Consider the following 17,095-nt stretch of genomic DNA (forward strand, 5'->3'; position numbering starts at 1 on the left):
GAGAGAATGTGAGTGAGCTTGAAGGGGTGGGGAGCCGAGAACAGACGCTTAAAGGACTGAGTCACCCAGGCACTCCCATTTTCTTAAACAGTATGGACTCATGGATATTTATTTTAGACTTGAGGTTATGGTCAATTACTACTTTATTTATTTGGTTGAAATTGTTCCACCTTTGACCACTGGGAACTCTTTTGGTTGTCTCTTTGACATTACCCCATCAACGTGTGTGTGTGTGTGTGTGTGTGTGTGTGTGTGTGTGTGTGTTTGTGTTTCTTACTTCTGGCACTATGTGATACTCCAGGTTTATGTGTATATTTCCTGCCACAGATCTTCAGTCAGCTATTTCTCCTGGGAGCCCTTGTTGCTTTTATACAAGAATGGGGAGGGGCACCTGGGTGGCTCAGTGGGTTAAGCCGCTGCCTTGGGCTCGGGTCATGATCTCGGGGTCCTGGGATCGAGTCCCACGTTGGGCTCTCTGCTCAGCGGGGAGCCTGCTTCCTCCTCTCTCTCTCTGCCTGCCTCTCTGCCTACTGTGATCTCCCTCTGTCAAATAAATAAATAAGATCTTAAAAAAAAAAAAAAGAATGGGGAAACCAAGATCTAGGTGTTAGATGTGCTTGTTGCCACTGGGGTGTTGTGCTTGTAGGCCCTCTCAGCTGACAGAGCCAGGAAATATATGTGGAGGTACTAATCTGTATATTTATACATCTCTATAAATATTTCTATATATACCCATCTCCATCTATATTAGGCTAAATGTGAGTTCATACTGACATGTCCAACTCAAATCCATTGACACTTAGATCATTCTAAATTCCTCCCTTTGTTTATCTGTTACTCTTATTCTGGTGAGAAACCTGGCTCGCACCATCTGCCATCTGTTTACTTAACTGTCACAGTGTACACATAAAGCACTCCCACGGTTTGGACAGCCCATGGCTTAGCTGTGAAGCACAGGCAGGTCTCTGGAATCCTACCTGGGCTTGGATTCCAGACCCTGCTCTAGCAAAAGTCCCGAGTCCCACCCTTTAAATATTTGAAGCCAGTGAGAGACTACATCAAGCTAAAGCTGCATCAAAGCCCAGCCCCAGATTAATGGCAGATGAGACTGACTCAGACCCCATTCCAGTGGCCTGACAGAGGGTCATGTCTCTTTCTAGAAGGGTAATATTACTTACTTCAGTCATGAATATAATTTTGTATAGAATATCTGGGTTATAATAAAAAATTAGAAGACACAAGAGAAAGCAGGAAAATGTGACCAAGTATCAGGAGAGGAAATAGCCAGGAGAGAGAGAGAGACCCAGAGGTAATCCAGGTGGTGGAATTATCAGACAGACACGTAAAGATAACTAAGGAGAAAAGAATGCTAATGCTAGAGGATCTAATGGTAAAAGTGGGCAACATGTACGAGCAGATGGGGATTTTTAACAGAGTCAAGGGAGCTCTACCAAGGAACGAAATGGAAATTCTAGAAATGAAAACTGTAATGTTAGAAGTGAAGACTGGGTTTACACATGGGCTTAACAGCTTCTTCCCATGTCAGAAGATAGGATCAGTGAATATGGAGCCCTGTCAATGGCACATTCCAATGTAACTAAGGAGAGAGCAATGTAACTAAGGGGAGAGGGAGAAAAGAACTCCTCCACCTGTGGGATAATGTCGGTCTGAAGTGTTTTTACTTGGGGTTTTTGAAAGAGGAGAGAAGTGACAGAAGACATTCTTGAGGACACCGTGGTCAAGAATTTCTAAAACTGATGAAAGACCTCGGTTCACAGAATCGAGAACTCAGCAAACCCCAAGTAGGTTAAATACAAAACAAAAAGAAACCAATGAATCCACAACAACAAAAATCCCAGACCTACACACATCATAATCAAACTGCTAAACACTGAAGAGTAGATCTCACAAGCTAGTGAGTAAAAGACACAGTAACTACATGGGAATAACAGTATGAATTATGGCTAAACACTCACCAGAAAAAAACTAGAGGCTTCAAGACAATGGAGTAACATCCACAAAAGTGCTGAAGGAAACGGAACCAAACCAAACACCCTAGAATTCTGTCTCAAGAAGGAAGTCTGCAAAAACCAAGGTAAACAAAGGTATTTTCACACAGATTAAAAGGTGAAAGAATTTGTTTCTAGCAGATATGAACTGCCACAAAATGCTAAAAAATGTTCCACAAGGTAAAGATAAAAGAGGCCAGACCGAAACTTGGGTCTGCAGAAAAGAATGGAGAAAACCAGGAATGTTAAATAACCCAGACCCGTATGTTGGAAAACCTTCTGGGACCTTCCCATATAATAGATACCCACAGACTATTGGGTATTTAAAGCAGAAATGTTAAAACACGGGGTTTACAGATTTTATAGAAATAGAATATAATACCACAAGAATACCAGAAGAGGGAAATGGAATTATGCTGTCCTAAATTTCATACGCTGAATTAGTGCACTTTTATTTGTGTGCGTGGTCATAACTTCAAACTCGTATTTTAGTCACTAGACCAACCACTAAAAATTAACACAAAGAAGAAAACTATAAAAGTGGTACATATTCCCATGTAAGATTAACCACCTTGAACATTGCCCTCCTACTGTACACTGAAAAACAGGATTAAAATATATGAAACAGCCACTTTCAGACATTGGAAAACAGTCAGTGCAGGGTAGTGACCCTTGAAAGAAATGACATTGTAGGTGCCCAGCACATGGCCTGTAGGCACTTGCTAGACTGTAGCAGAGTAGAAAAACCCAGATAGAGCCCAGAGAAGAGTTCAGAGAAGCTAAAGCACCTAGAATTTGTGGGATAAACCAGAGCAGAGGGTACTATATAGAAGCCCATAGAACTAGGAGACCTCTGGAGATCTATAGAAGGGTCCTCTAGAATCTTTTGATGAATTCTCATCTGTATATGTGAAGTTTGAAACCCTACAATGCTGGGGAAAGCCACACTGGAAATCAACATGCTGAACAATTCCAGGAGCTCACATAGACCTCAGAGTAGTGTGTGTTTCTACTAGGCATCGAGGAGAGACTGTTTCTTTCTTTCTTTTTCTTTTAAAGATTTTCTTTATTTATTTGACAGAGATCATAAGTAGGCAGAGCATCAGGCAAAGACAGAGGTGGAAGCAGGCTCCCTGCTGAGCAGAGAGCCCAATGTGGGGCTCGATCCCAGGACCCTGAGATCGTGACCTGAGCTGAAGGCAGAGGTTTAACCCACTGAGCCACCCAGGTGCCCCGGAGAGACTGTTTCATACATGGACATTGGCTAGACATCTTGGAGTGGGGTTAAATTAGCCATAGATCAAAGCCACCTCTAAGCCCACCCTAGCAAAGCTCAGAAGCATGTTTGGAAAGTCTCAAATGAATTGTAAGTAACTGAACCGTGAGCCAAAACTGAATCAATCGTTCTCTAAATGAATACAGTAAAAACCAACATCCAGTAATGAAAATGTCTAGCATCAAATACTTGAGTGGGAGGAAAATATTTCTACCTCTTTTATGTGTCAAAGGACTTGTATCTAGGGGTTGTAAAGAACTGCAAAAACCCAATAGGAAAATGAACAAAAGAGGAATTGTGCAGTAACAAAATGAGGAAAAGCCATGACTTTCCAAAGGAAGACATACCAATGGTCAGTAAACACTTGGGAAGGCACTGAGCCTCATTTAGTCAGCAGGGGAGTAATGCCAATGTAAACTTACAAGGAGGTACCATTTCACACTCTGTAGAAAGACTAACAAGAGAAAGACTAACTGTCCTTAGCCTTGGGGATGGTGTGATACAACTGGAACCATACATTGCTGGTGATTGTGCAAAATGGCACAACTCTTGGGGAGCCATTTGATAATTTCTAATGAAATTGAACACATATCTGTCTTCTGATTTGTCAGTTCTACTCTTTGGTATTTGATGAAGAGAAAGGAAAACACATGTCCACAGCCTTATTCATAATAGCTAAAAATTGGAAACCACTGAAATGTCTGTCTACAGGAAAATGGATAAATTGTGGTGGTTCACAGGTCCCGACAACTATTACACCCAGCAATGCAGAGGAGTCTCAGAACCCTGTGTGCAGGGAAAGAAACTAGACATAAACGAACGTATACTATGTGGGTTATATGAAGTCTAAGAAAAGGCAGAACTATTCTACAAGGATAGAAATCAGAAAATAATTGTAGGTTGGAGAGGGAGGGACAGTGTTGAGGAAAGAGCAGGATGGAACTTCCTGAGGTCCCTGCAAATGTGCTATGTCTCATTTTGGGTGATGGCTACATGAGTACAGACAGTCATCCACAGTTATTGGTACAGGACTCCTAAAACCTGTGCTTATTATCAAACATTTAATTACAAAAATTTAAAAAATTTTAAAACTAGGGAAAGACTGTTAAAATTTTAAAACTAGGGAAAGAATGTTAATGCAAATGCTCTAGGTGCCGGGGTATATTTTAAGAGATTATTATTATTATCACTTTAAAAGACTTTATTTGTCAGAGAGAGCATGTGTGAGTGCCAGTAAGGGGAGTGGCAGGCAGAGGGAGAAGCAAGCAGAGGGAGAAGGCGGCAGAGGGAGAGGGGGGAAGCAGGCTCCCTACTGAGCAAGGAGCCCTATGAGGATGAAGATGATGATGGTGATGGTGATGATGATGATGTTATTGTTGATGATGGTGATATAGGACCTGGACTGGACCAGGCCCCTGGGATCATGACCTGAGCTGAAGGCAGACGCTGAGCTGATGAGCCACCCAGGTGTCCCACACGTTAAGATATTAAAGGTGAAAGGAAGAAAGTGTGAGTTTAGGTCAGGTAGGTAGTTCTGTCATCTGTACTTCGTTCAGTATACTTCCTGTTTCAGCTCGCTGAGCAATGGGTTTTAACATCTGAATATTTGATTTCTTGGAAGTTTAGCGTCTCATTGCGAGCTCATTAAAGTGAGAAGTGAGAGACAGAGAGAGAGAGAGAGACACACCTGAGTGGGGGAGGGTAGAGAAGAGGAAGAGAGAGAAGGGGAGGGAGGGAAGGAAGGAGAGAGAAAAATGGGTCCAATAGGAAGGAAGCAGAGGATTAACAGAGCTGTTTTCTTAAAAGCCATTTATTATTTGCTTCATTAGGAAGTTTATAGTGAACCTACCCAGTGGAATTCTTTGATAGTGAAGCCTTTTTATGCTGAAGTTTTGTTCTTTCCACACCTCTTTAGATGAGCCAGTGCTCTGTGAGGATCCTTGGTGACCCAGTGGCTGGGTTCTAGCACGGGTGTGGGAAGACAGAAAAGCACGAGGCAGTATGGAGCAGTGGTGACGGGGAGCGTAGGCTCTGTCGTCCTGTCCTCTAGCTCCTGCTCCATGACCTCCAGGCTGTGTGACCCTGGTCAAGTGCTCTGAGTGGGGAACAGGGAAAGCAGTTAGGAGGCTGTTTTCAATCAGGGTGAAAATCCTGTTTGAACCAGGATGAGAGCAGGTGAAGAGGGAGAAAAGTGGCCAAATTATTTAAAATTTATTTTATTTAAAAAAAAAATTATTTTTTTATTTAAAAAAATTTTTTTCTAAAGATTTTTTTTCATCTTTTATTTATTTGACAGAGTGAGAGAGAGAGAGAAAGAGCTCACAAGTAGGCAGAGAGGCAGGCAGATACAGAAGGGGAAAGCAGGCTCCCTGCCAAGCAGAGAACCCTGATGCAGGGCTCCATCCCAGGACCATGAGATCATGACCTGAGCCTAAGGCAGAGGTCCAACCCACTGAGCCACCCAGGTGCCCCAAGTGGCCAACTTCTAAAGGAATCTTAAAGGGCTGGCAAAAGAGATTTGATGAGTTAAGAGAAAAAGAAAGCAGTCAGTGAGAAAAGCTTTTTGGCTTGAGTTGCTGGAGGGATGGGGCCCCATTGGCTGAGTGTGACTTTTTACAAAAGAATGTCAGGGCTTAAACTGCAAGGTTTCCCCCCCACCCCCTTTGGTTTGTTAGTTTTGTTTTTCATATATTTTTAGGGAATGGGTGGAGATGGTAGCAATCCGGGGGATTGGCAGGCAGACCCCTGACTTAGAGATTGTGATTGTCCCACTTTGAGTTCCTTCCTTTTGCTATTACATGGTTGGGGGGGGGGGGAAGCAAAGTGCGATATTTTAGGGTTTGACAGGAATTCCTTAGAAAGCATGAGCCTCAGACAAGTTGACATCTTGCTGTCCAAGACATTTTCCAGGAAGACTGGATCCAAAAGGTTTATTTATTTTATTATTTTTTTAAATTTATTTTTTATTTTTTAAAGATTTTATTTATTTATTTGACAGACAGAGATCACAAGTAGGCAGAGAGGCAGGCAGAGAGAGAGGAGGAAGCAGGCTCCCTGCTGAGCAGAAAGCCCGATGTGAGGCTTGATCCCAGGACTCTGGGATCATGACCTGAGCCGAAGGCAGAGGCTTAACCCACTGAGCCACCCAGGCGCCCCGGGTTTATTTTTTTTAAAGATTTATTTATTTATTTGTCAGAGCGTGAACACAAGCAGAGGGAGTAGCAGGCAGAGGGACAAGTGACTCTGCACTGAGCAGGGAGCCCCATGCAGACTCCATCCCAGGATGCTGGGATTATGACCTGAGCCCAAGGTAGACACTTAACCAACTGAGCCACCCAAGGGCCCTGGATCCAAAAGGTTTAATACCTTTTGTCTGCAGTTTCATAAGTACCTGTCTGCAGAACCTGATGGCCAGATTCTTTTTTTCCCCTTGGCTGCCAAACACGTTAATTCTCTTCTCTACGTCATTTAATTCTTATCTCCATTGTGAGATTCTCAAATGCATGTTGTAATTTTTAGATACTATTCAACCGTATTTCCGTTAGTATTTCATTATTTAAAAAATTGTATAAGAGGGGTGCCTGGGTTGCTCAATCAGTTGAGCATCTATCTTGGGCTCAGGTCATGATCTCAAGGTCCTGGATTGAGCCCCACCTTGAGGCTCCCTGCTCAGTGGGCAGTCTGCCTCTCCCTTTTCCTCTGTTCCTCCCCCACTGCCTGTGCGCTCTGTCTCTAAATAAGTAAATACATGAAAAATCTTTTTTTAAAAAATTGTACAGGAAAACTGAACAGAATGTTTCCTTTCTCCCTTAAATTGTTCCTACTATTATGTTTCTGATAAAATGTATTAAGAGGTACGCTCTTCACCAATAGGACATTTATTCATGCATTTGTGTGGTTCCTAACTTGGTGACTGTATAATGTATCTCTAAATGAGACATATGAACAGTGGAAAGGGAAACTGACTGACCAGGCCACCAGGATGGGACTCTTCCGGGCAAATCCAAGTGTCTGGTCACAATATTCCAATGGTAAACAAGCAGCTAGGTTAAGGCTTGCTTCCTGTTTAAATGCTGGGACTTTTAAATGGGGGGTGGAAGGAGCATGTCTGCAGTGGGGTGTGGGAAGGAGACCTTCCTGCCGCATTGCACGCAGGACTAAGGAGGCTCACTGCTTGACATTAACACCAAGTGGTGATGGGCCCGTGATGACATTCCTCACTTGAAAGCCAGTGTTGCAAAGGAAATCAAGGTCATGCAAGCAGATTGAAGGAATTACTTGTCTGCTGCCTTTGCCTTAGTAGCTTAGTTTAGTTACAAGAATGAGTAGTAGCTTTAAATCGCAGTTGCTTCTGTTTTAGGACAAATACCACACCTTTCATCCTTCCATAGGTCACATAAAGTGTGGCACTGGTCTGTCATTTATTTATTTATTTTTTATTAATTATTTTTATTAACATACAATGTATTATTTGCCTCAGGGGTTTCAGGTCTGTGAGTCGTCAGGCTTACACACTTCACAGCACTCACCATAGCACATACCCTCCCCAAAGTCCATAACCCAACCACCCTCTTGTTCTGTCATTTTATTTTAGTTTTCTTAAAAAATTAATTATTTATTTGACAGCGAGAGATCACAAGTAGGCAGAGAGGCAGGTAGAGAGGGAAGGGGAAGCAGGCTCCCTGCTGAGCAGAGAGCCCGATTCGATTCAAGGCTCCTTCCCAGGACCCTCCCCGCACCCTCCCCGGACCCTCCCAGGACCCTCCCAGGACTCCCAGGACCCTCCCAGGACACTGGGATCATGACCCGAGCCAGAAGCAGAGGCTTTAACCCACTGAGCCACCCAGGCGCCCCTTGTTCTGTCATTTTAAATGGGAAATTCCGGTACTAACATTTAGTGGTTACTAGTGACAATCTTAAGAGTAGAGTTCAGCGTGAACGTACACAATACGGGAGTTACTAATATCCCATATCACTTCTTAGCACAATGACGTAAGATGACAGATTGGACTGATGCAGTGAGGTTAAAGCAAAAAAAACCGTTTTTTTTTTTTGCCACCGCTTGTATCAGTCACCATGGAGAACACATATTTTTCTTACATAGAAGGGGGAAATGGTTTCTAACTTCAATATAAATCGTAGTAAACTGAATACTGTTTTAAAATATATAATCTTTCTATATTTAATTTTTAATAGTCTCCTTGTTTTATATATAGGGAGAAGTTTTTTTTTAGGTGATATTATATGTCTTTATGATTTCTAGTGGCTGTGTAGTTTGTCTTTGTATGGCTGGGCCATAATTTATTTAACTGATCTCAGTGGGTACACTTTGTCCTCACCATTTTTTTTTTTTTTTAAATTTTAGACAGCACTGCTACGAGTATCCTTGTAGTGAGTAGGTGAGAGTGTATATGATGTTTTTTCTTTGAGGTTAAACTCTTAGGCGTATAACTGTGGGGCCAAGGGGATGCAGAATTGTAAGACTTTTGGTATCCATTGCCATATTGCCCTCCAGAAACGCTTTCATAGTTTAAACCCCTATGAGTAGAAATCATTTCCTGCAACCTTGTAATTTTAAGTGAATCTTTCTAGTTTGATAGGTAGAAATGTTTTCTCACTAACTACTAATTTTTCTTTCATGTTATTACGAAGATGCATGTTTTCTTTGTTTTTAACCTTGTATTTTTTCTGTGCTGTATACCTGCTTATCTTCTTACTCATTTTTTTATTACTCTTTATAAATTAAAGACATTTATCCAAATGTAATTTAAAATTCACTTTTTTTCTTCTCCCTATTTGGACATATCTAGGGAAATGCAGATGAACCCGTAGTAAAGTAGCTCAGTACCCTTACTAGTAAAATTATTTTTTCAGATGCTAACAAAGTTGTGTCAAGCAGGAACTCTCAGCCGTCCTTTGTGGCATTATAAACTGTTCAATTCTTTTGCAAATGACATAGTAGTATATATTAAGAACCATAACAATGGACTGTCTGTGACCTAATAATCCTATACCTGGGAGTTTACCACCAAAAAATAATTGAAAAGTGATGTTGAATGTCCCAAATAATTTATTGCAGCAAGGGCTATACTAATGACAAGTTAGAAACAAATTAATGAATTGGAGAGTAATGGTTAACTAAATTAGATTCATCATTAGAGTATTAAGTGAGCATTAAAAATGATTGGGAAGATTATAGATTGACATAAAAGGGTGGCCCTATAAAAGGGTGGCCCTATAAAACCATCGAAGCAGAATACAAAATTATTTCAATTTTATGGTTACAATTATGTAAAAATACACATAAGAAACAAAAACATGGATGAAACACCATGGGCTGATTTTTGTTTGTCCTACCAAGTATGTGTATGTAGAGTTTCCAGGGTTTGAGACTAACATTCACTGAGCGAGTAGTGTGTACTCATCTCACAACAGCTCTGTAAGATGGGACATGGTGTTATTCTCAATTGACAGATAAAGAAACTTAATTCTCATTTGATACGTAAAGAAATTTAAGCTTTTATTATAGTTGTTTTCAGATGTCTACAAAAGTAGCAAGAATAGTAATGATGAGCCCGGTGTAACTCTCACCTAGCTTCTACAATTCCAAGTTTACATTTTTATTAAGTTGCAGAGTTGTAACCATATCTCTCCTACTCTGAAACCCATGCTTCTCAACACAACCCTGTCTTGCCTCTTTATTTTGTTACTTAATGCTATCGAATAACTTTATGATGCTTAGCGTTTTTGGTAAAATGGGCATGGAAAGGCATTATAACAGTGAGTTTTATAAGGCAGAGAAAGGACTCTCTTTTAACCACATATATTTTGTAATAAGCATTTTTAGTTGCAGTGTTCTGTAAAGACAAAACTTGCTGATACAGTTCATCCTGTTTTATAAATCTTTGACCCATTCATCAGACTCTGACCACTCTAAAGATAAAGGGTTATGGTTGTATTGGTCTTTCTGACTGAAGTGGCCTTCTGCAGATTGAGAAATTGGCTAATCATTAACTACAGTAATGGATATGTACCCGCAAGTTTCATCTGGTATCTTAATGAGCTTTAACCCTCTGAGTATACCCCAAACATATCCTGGAATCATTGCAATTTATCAGTTGTCTGTAACTTAACTTTCTACTGTGTGTATTTTTGCTTTGATAGATGATTTGTGCCCCCCCCCCCAATCCTATTCTCCTGTTCACTCACTCACAACTCCTGTCAGTTACAGGATTTTGTAGCAGCAGCTTAGATATAAAAACCTTCGAAAAAATTCTTCTTTTTTGAATTAAGAGGACCATACTCTCTAGTCCATTTTTTGGTGTGTGTGTGGGAAGTTCCATACTTAGTGGGGGGTACATTTAAAAAGTAAAGGCATACTGAAATAATTATTAGGGACACATAACCTTGTGTTTTATGGAACTGATTCATTTCAGATGTCTGTTGTCCTGGGAGATCTTCTCTGAACTCTCAAGATATCCCTGTGTGCTTCCCATGTAGGACTCTGAATCTTGGGGACCTCTGACCTCATGGCCTTGTAACCATAAACTGTACTAGAGTTGAGTCCAAGGAATGGAATCCAGTCTGGATACAGGGTATGGCAAGACTAGAAGGATGTCTGAAGTTGGGAGAGTGGTTGGTTAAGTATCCATTGATAAAGCATAAGTATCCATTGGGGGATATTTAGTAGTTAAATGAATGAGACCAGGTGAAATTCTGCAGAGTTGTGTGGCGTGAAAAGAGGACATGGTCCAACATGAGAGAGAAAGAAGAGCCAGAGAGGAAGAGGAACCAGGAAAGCGTAGCATTCTAGAAACGGAGGGAAGAGAGTTTTGCAGTTAGAGTCGCCCAGTACTGTGAGTACTTATTTGACAATTTGAACTTCACTGTTGTCTGAACAGCGGTAAGAAATAGAAGTCTGACTGCAGGACCTTCAGGAGAAAAGGTTAAGTGAGGACCCAGAAGCAGTGAGTGTCTTATAGTCTCTATAAATGTTCTGAAGGCATGTGTGTCTCTTGGGTAAGGCAACTGAAGCTGCTTTCTGGGCTCCTGTGGTGGAGTGGAGAGGAAGGGGACTTGGGGACTATGTTGGACTCCTTTTATTCTGAATTGATTTGATTTTAAATTAATCTAATTGTAGTCCTAAGAGCCTATGAAAAATGCAGATAATGGGCTGTCCTGCTTTGGTTGGTTGCCCCCCGTCTTCTGCCTGCTGGACACATCTCTGCATTTAATCCTGTGGCAGGTCAATAGCACTATTTAAAAAAAGAATTTATTTATTTATTTGACAGAGATCACAAGTAGGCAGAGAGGCAGGCAGAGGTCGGGGTGGTGGGGTGGGTAGCAGGCACCCCGCAGAGCAAAAAGACCAATGCAGGGCTTGGTTCCAGGACCCTGGGACCATGACCTGAGAGGAAGGCAGAGGCTTACCCGCACTGCCACCCAGGAGCCCCTCAATAGCACTATTTTATAATGTCATTTTGTTGCTTCCATTAGACTAGAAGCTACTGAAAACTCCTTGTCATTGCTGACTTCTCATTACCTAGCATAATGCCCAGCACGTAGTATTAAGTATTTGTTGTATACATGAGTGAATGAAAAAACCAGCAATTATCTGTCTCTTAAGCATAAAGTAATTCCAATCCGATGCATTCTCACAGAATCAAAAGAGAATGTTTCAGGGAAAAGGAACTTATAAACAGTTTCAAATGGCAGTAAGGAAAGGATCGAAAACTGACCTTTGGATTTGGCCATTAAAGGGCATTGGTTTTCATAATAAAAAGCATTATAGCTTTTTACTATAAAATGACTGGAATAAGAGCCATATTTAAGTGTGTTGGAGAATAAATGGGAAGTAAGAACAAAGAAACAACATAGAGTTTGGGCCCCCCCCCCCCAACACTTTTTGAAAGATTTTATTTATGTGAGAGAGGGCACAAGCATGGGGAGCAGCAGAGGGAGAGGGAGAAGCAGGCTCTCCACTGAGCAGGGAGCCCTACACGGGGCTCTATCCCAGGACTCCTGGATCATGACCTGAGCTGAAAGCAGACACTAAACCCACCCCAGAAGTTTGTTTTTGGTTTGTTTTGTTTTTTAAGGATTGAGATTAAAGGGAAGAAACCATTGGAGAGAAACCCAGATATTTGCGAGAGGGAAGGTCATTATCACTGTAATTTTATGCATTTGATTTGAATATAAGTATTTCCACCTGCTAGTCAGCATAGTTTCTCCCTGTTCTGCTTGATTTTAATGCATCTTTAGAACTTGAAGGTTTTGACTGTGCTATTTGGGGGCCCCCTAGTGGCCAATTTAATAATGACACATTAGTAGTAAAATGATTGATCCACTAGATCTGTTATTCCTTATGCAGGTTATTCTTTCTATGAGGATTAGATAGGGTGGGGTATACAGTTATAGTAATTAGTGAGGCTTAGTCCTCTTTTATATATCAAAACTCGTCACCTAAACTTACCTCTATTTTGCTGCCATAGTAAGAACTCACTATTGCGGTGTATCTTTGTTGTAACTGCTAACACATTACTAACTGCCATCATTGTGCTCAGCTCTTACTCTGCAATCTTAGATTTTTTGGACCATCATATTCAGTTTGGAGATTGTGAAAGAAAAGCCTAAATTACCAAGCAAAAAGGTTTTGATTATTATGAAAATAATACATACTCATTATTCATCACAATAAGCTTTTAAAAAATATAGAAAAATTAAAAAAACAATCCTAATGTCGCCTCTCAATGTTTTTTTTTCTAGGGGTTTTTGTATCATAAAATATATCTGAACAATATAAGGAACACCTCTTTAACCACACCTCATTAAAAAAAAAAAAACCAAAAAACAAACCAAGCATGTTCAGTACAATTCAAGTCCTTTGTGTACCTTTACCTATTACATTCCTATTCCTCCCTCCTGAAGGTAACCACAATCCTGAATTTTGTGTTTTATTCTCAGAAGTATTTAAAAATTCAGTATTTTAATTTAATACTGACAGCTGTACTTGTGGTGAACATAGCCTAATATATAAACTTGTTGAATCAGAATCACGAAGTTGTACAACTTATGTAACACAGAAACTAATATAACTTTGTGTCAATGATACTCAAATTATAAAAATATTAAAAAATTCAATATATCAATGCCCAAATTTATATACTCTTCAGATTGTTTCTTTGATTTAAAATTGTATTTGTGGGGAGCCTGGGTGACTCAGTCAGTTGAGCATCTGATTGTTGATCTCAGTTCAGGTCTTGATCTCAGTGTCATGAGTTCAAGCCCAGCTCTGGGCTCAAAAAAAAAAATTGTATTTATAAAATATATTCGTGTTGACCTGTAACTCTTGGCTACTTCTTTTTGCTGCCATATGGTAATCTTTCTCTGAATATCCCATGATGTAACCATTTTCCTCTTCATGAACTTTTAGCTTCTAAACTTCTTTTGCTTAAAAAGTCTCCCATGATCATTCTTGTACATATATAAAATCCCCAGGGTTCTCCAGAGCAGAAATTTGGAAGTGGAACTCTTTGGTTATGTGGTATGTGTATCCTCAGCTTTACCAAATTGTTTTTCAAAGTGGAATGCTGATTTACTGCTCTACCAGCAGTGTGAGAGTTCCTCAATCTTGGCTATCATTAGACTGCTTTAATCTTTCTGCAGTTCTGTGGGTATGAACAGTATTTCTTAAGAACAGCAAAGAGAAGACTTGTATTACAGATATTTCAAGCATATACGAAAGCAGAGTGATTACTGCTGTGAACCTCTATGTGTTTCTTCACCCTGATTAACACATGGACCGTCTTGTTTTATCTACACCCTTAATCTGCTTCCCCTCCCAGGGTTCTACAGGCATCTGGGCTGTCACCCCATCTTACCTGCAGACACTCATGCGTCTCCAGCCCTCTTTCATACATAGCCTTGGTAGCATTATCCCACTGAAAAGTAACAATAATCCCTTCATGTTATTAAATTTAGTTTCTCCAGTTGTTTGTAATATTTTTACATTTGTGTCTTCAAATCAGGATCTAGATAAGGTTCATACATTATAATTGATCTCAGTCTACAGAGCCCCTCCATTTTCCCCTACAACATCTGCCTTGTGACATTAGCAGTCATCAGTGATTTTTGCCTAGACAATATACTCTACTCATTCATTGGGAGTTGCAAAATGGTGCTATTCTATAGTTTCTTTTTTGTTTGTTTATCAGCAGGATATCTCTGTAAAGAAAGATTTCTTCAAATAGTTGGGTCTTCTTGAGATACTGTTAGTAAAGAAAGAGAGGATAAAATTTCTTTCATTCACCAGATTTTTTTTTAAAAGATTTTATTTATTTATTTAAAAGATTTTATTTATTTATTTGTCATAGAGAGAGAAGCGAGAGCAAGCACAGGCAGACAGAGTGGCAGGCAGAGGCAGAGGGAGAAGCAGGCTCCCTGCCAAGCAAGGAGCCTGATGTGGGACTCAATCCCAGGATGCTGGGATCATGAACTGAGACGAAGGCAGCTGCTCAACCAACTGAGCCACCCAGGCGTCCTGAGATTTTATTTATTTGATTGAGAGACAGTGAGAGAGGAAATACAAGCAGGGGGAATGGGAGAGGGAGAAGCAGGCTCCCTGCTGAGCAGGGAGCCCAATGCGGGGCTGGATCCCAGGACCCCAGGATCATGACCAGAGCCAAAGGCAGATGCTTAATGACTGAGCCACCCAGGCTCCCCTTAATTCACCAGCTTTTGAAACAATTACTTAGACCAGTATCCTCCCAAGGTCACTGAGAAAGTTTGTTTAGTTATCTTTGTGAACTCATGCATTTAAACAAATTGGGTGTGTTCCAATCCAGTATAGTAATCATTCTCAATGACAGAGTGCTCAACTTTGGCGGATGGGAACTTCTCTAAGATGACCCCTGAGTTCTTCTGACACCACCCTAGCAGCGTCTGGTAGTTTTCTTATTTTCTGGGATGACAAGATATTTCAGGCTCACCTCGTACATTTCTTGCTCCGGACCTGAGACCAGCAATTTCTCTAAGGAGTTCTGGTCACGCAGCCATCCTCTGCACGGCATATACTGAAATTCCCGTTTCTCAGAAGGAAAGCCACTGTTCATCACAACATTGTTTACATGGGTAGTTTAGGCAGGGTGAGCCATTCTTATCAAGGAACCGTGGGAAGCCTCCTGGAGTCTAAATTCCTAGACGCCAGCCTGGGCCCATCCTGCAGGCCAGCCTTTTTAAGGACAGTAGTCAGAGGCCTGCCGTGTTAACTCTTTTCTGCACAGCTGCCTGTTAGACATTCTGTTGCTGTGAAGTGTGAGTGGAAAGTTGGTTAAGGAGTCAGGAGTTCAGGGGAGAGGTTGTGATGGGGGTGTAATGTGATTGTCATTAGCCCGAGAGGATATTCAGAGCCTGGAGACAGTATGGTCATCCAGGGAGGGAGCACAGAGACTCAAGGACACGCCCCTGAGCACGAAGTCCTGGCCTTGAGGAGCCGGCAGAAGACACTGAGAAAGATTACCCGGTGAAGTAGTGCCACCTGGAATGAGGACTAAGAGCGGGTAGAATCCCTAAATCCCAATAATAGAGTGTTGAAGAAGGAGGGCGAGGTCCTTGGCATCAGATGTGGCTGAAAATGGAGAATGGACTCCTCATGGCAGTGTGGAGGCTACTGGGGACCTTGAAACGTGCTGTGTCACTGGGGTGGTTGGGACCAAAGCTTGACGGGAGTAGGTGTAAGAGAGAATGGGAGAAGAGGGAGATAGACAATTCTTTCAAGGGATTTTCCTGCAGAGGGGAGCAGAATGGTTGGAGAGGCAAAGGAGCCAAGGAATAACAACATGAGAAAAAATAGCAGCACGTCCGTATGTTGATGGACATGCCCCAGGACAGAGAGAAAAATCAACGACCTAGGAGAGATTTTGGAACCTGAGGAAGAAAAAAGGAATAAGCTCTAACATTTCATTTAAGTAGGGAAGAGATGGCCTTGCGTAGAAGCATGGACAGTTCATCCACAGTAACAGGAAGGGGGGCACAGTCTCTCATAGGGTAGGGCTGGGTTGGTAGGTCTGTTGATGAGAGCTTGTAAATAGAGATGGTAGCATGGTCACCTGCTGCACTCGAGGAGTGGGGAAGCGATGCTGCAGATTTAAAGAGTGAAGAGGTATGGGAACAGTTAGCTTAGTGAGTGGAAAAGGAAAGACAGATTGCGAGGTACCCCCTGGAGGTTAGTGGTCATGAACTTAAAATGAGACTAGTTTTCCGTTGAAGGTTTTTGTTTGTTTTCCTAGTTACTTCTAGCCATTGGACTCTGGGTGCAGGGATTGAAGCTGGTTAAGGAGGGAGGTGAAGAATGAAGCTGTAAAGATATGGTCCCTACAGTCAGTCGTAGGTCCCGCATGTTCAAGGAGTTGCCCAAGTGGTGCATTTAGAGGGAGTAAGTAGGAAGAGGGGAGAAACTAATCGGAGCCCTGAAAGCTTAAATCAGGGAAGGATGTGCAGTTACGGATAATAGGAGGGTATGCAACTTTAAGAATGGGTAACTGGGGTAAGATGGGCAGTACAGTCCCTACAGGCGAGGAGGACAAGGACCCCAGAGGTCGGGGGACAGAAGGATCTTCCCCCATTGATACTGAAATCACAAGAATTCTAAAATGAGAGAAATGATTAGATTTGGAGAAGGTGACAATGAGCCAATCCTCAAGGATGTTGAGAGTGACTGGTGATCCCAGTTGTTATTTCGTGAGGGTTCCCCCTTTCTGTGGACTTCCAGACTTCTCGCACCGCCACATGGACTTCTCATGATGTGAAAACT

At 41.5% G+C, this 17,095-nt stretch overlaps 1 protein-coding gene and 1 long non-coding RNA gene across 2 annotated transcripts in view; one reads left to right on the forward strand and one right to left on the reverse strand.

Moving 5' to 3' along the window:
* SHLD2 (shieldin complex subunit 2) overlaps nt 1-17,095 on the forward strand; it is an 87,915-nt gene that overhangs the window by 33,619 nt on the left and 37,201 nt on the right. The gene's annotated exons all lie outside the window — the stretch shown is intronic.
* Nucleotides 5,078-17,095, reverse strand: part of LOC132016574 (uncharacterized) — a 28,970-nt gene continuing 16,952 nt past the window's right edge. Inside the window, exons 4-5 of the long non-coding RNA XR_009403948.1 lie at nt 14,166-14,225; nt 5,078-5,380 (exon numbers count right to left, since the gene is read on the reverse strand). This is a non-coding gene — a long non-coding RNA (uncharacterized LOC132016574). The remainder of the gene's footprint in view (nt 5,381-14,165; nt 14,226-17,095) is intronic.

The sequence above is a fragment of the Mustela nigripes genome, chromosome 4 (assembly GCF_022355385.1).
Source record: "Mustela nigripes isolate SB6536 chromosome 4, MUSNIG.SB6536, whole genome shotgun sequence".
Lineage (NCBI taxonomy): Eukaryota > Metazoa > Chordata > Mammalia > Carnivora > Mustelidae > Mustela > Mustela nigripes.